This window comes from Fukomys damarensis, unplaced genomic scaffold (assembly GCF_012274545.1).
Source record: "Fukomys damarensis isolate Sample0158 unplaced genomic scaffold, DMR_v1.0_HiC HiC_scaffold_37, whole genome shotgun sequence".
In the NCBI taxonomy this organism is placed as follows: domain Eukaryota; kingdom Metazoa; phylum Chordata; class Mammalia; order Rodentia; family Bathyergidae; genus Fukomys; species Fukomys damarensis.
In genome coordinates, this window is record NW_022900949.1 from 10,650,797 (window position 1) to 10,654,210 (window position 3,414).

Sequence of the window (3,414 nt, forward strand, 5' to 3'; positions counted from 1 at the left end):
GGCCCAGGCCGGGACGGCGGAGTAGTGCTGCAGGCAGCATAGAAGCGACGGTAGACGAACGACGGCGGCAGCAGACACCGGACTCCCGTGAGAGAAGCGGCCTGGAGGGCGAGGAGGACGACGCGCAGGGGCTTCTGGGAGGAGCAGTCCCTTCGAAAGCGCACGCGTGCACTTTGACTCGGGCAGGCGGCGCGGGCCGCGCGCAACGTCGATGACGATGACGCAGAGCCCCGCCCGAGGGCCATCTGGGAGTTGTAGTTTTTACAACACTCTCGCAAGGGCTGGACGTTCGTGGAGCAGACGATTACATTTTTCTGCAACTGTAGTCCTTGATGCTTGTGCGAAGAGGGGTCCACTCGAGTCCCAGGGTTGTTTTGGGGCGCTCACTGGATGCGAGGCGCTGCAGACATTTGTGAAGCAGGAGCAGGGTGCTCTAGGGTAGTAGAGAGAGCGCTTATTATGCGTTGATAATAAACGGATCTGTAGTGTATTAAAAAGTGACAGGTCCAGGGCGTGGTGGCACATGCCTGTAATCCCAGTACTCTGAAAACTGAGGCAGGAGGATAACTTCGAGTTCAAGGCCAGCCTTAACTACATACTGAACTCGATTGCGTCTTAAAAAAAACAAAAAGTGACACGTGGGAAAATACACATGTAACAAAAACTAAGGGGTGGGATGGGGCAGTAGCGAAAGTTGCAGCTGTATATGCACGTGTCAGGAATGGCAGTCCAGATGAGGCAGAGCATATGCAAGCGCCTGGTGGGACAGGGTGGTTGCTGGATGTCCCAGCACCAGCAGGGGACCTTCCGCGCCTTGAGATAGGCTTGCCTCGCTCTATCGCCTCTGGCCCGGCCCCGTCGGCCCTCGCCCCCGCTCCTGGCTGACGCAGGAGCGCGTGCGAGGGCGGTTCGAGGGCCCCACTGACGTTAACTGTGTCCCGCGCAGCCTCGCTCGCAGCCATGACGTCACCACCCACCCCCGCGCTCACGCAGTTTGGTGGCCGGGGTGGGGCTGCCTTTCTGTCCCCTCCTCTTTGGTCTCCCGGAAGATGAAGGGTCAGGGCCAGCAGCGGGCTGGTGTCTCACACTGTGGAGGGTCTGGGCTGAGGTGCAGAGGCCCGAACCCCAGGTGCATGGATGGTGGTCATACTGAGTGGGGGTGTCACATTGAGCTCCAGCCATGTACAGTGACCCAGAACACCCCACGTAGCTCCCCACACCTAAAGCCAATGCCCCAAACACCAGAAACCAGGCATCTGCTGATCCATAACAGAGACCCCAGGCCAGCGCTATGAGGGACACTCCGGACATCAGTCTCGATGACCTGGACCTTTAGGTTTGGGCAGTTGAGTGCAGCAGGAAGTCCCACCCTTCTCCAGGTGCATACTTACGGATGCCCGGCTCTCAGGGATGAGAGCCCCGATATCCACATGCCACTCCGTAGAGCAGGGAGGCCTAATGGGCTCCTCAAATTCAGCGGTTGGAGAAAAATATCAGTTAGCTATACCTGCAGTCTCTACTCTGGTGGCCCACTGGTGACAGCAGAACCATTACCTAGAGCTCACACCTGGGAAGATCTGGGAACTCCACCCTGTTTGGCCTGTCCACCTAATTCCTGCCTTTGCAGCCATCTCTGTCTGGCCTGCATAGCTCCAGCCTCCTCCTCGCCTTACCCCAGGTGTCAGAGAGCCTACTTTGGGAAAAGCTGAAGTCTGAGGGAGTCATTCCCAGGCTGGGTGCCGTACTTTGGTCTGCCTGCTTTGCCTTCTGCAAAACTTTCCTTTTCTGGCCTTCCCCATATGGAGCCAGTGTCCCTGGTCCCTGTGCATTTATGTAATCACCTTGCTGCCCCTTGGCAGACACATATCCATTACCTCCTTTTTGCTGGCCATGTGCTCAGCCTGGGGACCCAGCCATTAAGAAGTTCTTGTCCTGCCAGGTGGGGTGGTACACCCCTGTCATCCCAGTACTGTGGCAGGCTGAGACAGGAGGATCCCAAGCTCCAGTTTGGTTTGAGCAATTTAGCAACTCAACAAAAAAACTTTTCTTTTTTTTTTTTTTAGTCAGGGTCTTGTTTGTAATTCACACTGGCCTTGAACTCACTATATAGCCCAGGTTGGCCATGAACTCACAGCAATCCTCCTCTCTCAGCCTCCAGAGTGCTGGGATTACAGGAGTGTGTCCCCACACTCAGCAAGTCCTTAAAAAATAAAAGACTGGATGGTTGTGCCACCTGCCTTGCAAGCACAGGGACCCAAGTTCAATCCCCAGTACAAAATAATAATAATAAATAAATAAATTATGGGCCAGGGATTTAGCTCAGTGGTTCTGCTATCTGCCTTGCAAGCACAAAGACCCGAGTTCAATCCCTGGAACCAAAATAAATAAATAAATAAAATAAAAGACTGGGGATGTGGGCTGGGCATGAGGTCCTGAGTTCCATGCCCAGTACCCCCGCAAAAAAATTACTGGGGATGTGGCTAAGTGGAAAATAAAGAAAGAAAAGGTTTCTGTCCTTGGAATTCACAGTGTAATGAGGCAAGACAACAGCTTAGAGGAGTAGAAGTCTGATGTAGAGCCACATAGACAGCAGAACAGGGAACCCAGGGTGAAGGGAGTGGGGTGAAGTAGTCAAAGAACACGTGATGGGCAGACACGTACAGGTGTCAACGTTCTGAGGTTGGCCTGACCCTGATGAATTCTCAGTGTTAGGAGGGTGCTATTGTGAGGCCTGGCACACAGGCCCAGGGTAGCTGGGATGGGATCTGGACAAGACTGGTGGTAAACTGGTTGTCTAAGCCATTAAAAGGATGAGCATATCTATAACTGGGGATGTAGTACAGTCACAAGGCACAAGTTTAACGTGCTGTATCCCTGGCACCAGAAGGAAAAAAAGAGACGGGCTGTCTCTGTAAGCAGGGTTTCAGCTGGCATGGCGACCCATGAGGAGCAGGCCTCTGTGGGTGCAAGGTGGGCCCTGGGGGACACTCAGCAATGCCCCGAATACTTGTATTACCATCTATCTTTTGCTGTACCTTGGAGGGAGGAGAGGGGACAGGGGGCTATGGCAGGCCCTTGACATAGGGGACCCACATGTACTGGGGTGACAGGTAGGGTTCATGTCCCCAGATTCCTTGGCCTGAGACCCTGCAGATCCCAGACTGGAAGGAATTGTGCGCCCAGGGGACTGTTGGTGCACCCTGGATTCCCTGACTCAGTGCCTTGGGATATAGGACAATTCCTGTACCTCAGAGGAGGCCATGATACACAGGAACCAGAGTTATGGGGAGTTATGCACCCTAGGCCCGGGCGATGTGTTCCTAGAGACCGAGGACCTGGAGTAGGTGAGTCGTGCTGCCTTGCAGGGGGTGGGGACCCAGGCGCCGCGGGAGGGGGCGCCCGGGAGCTCAGGCT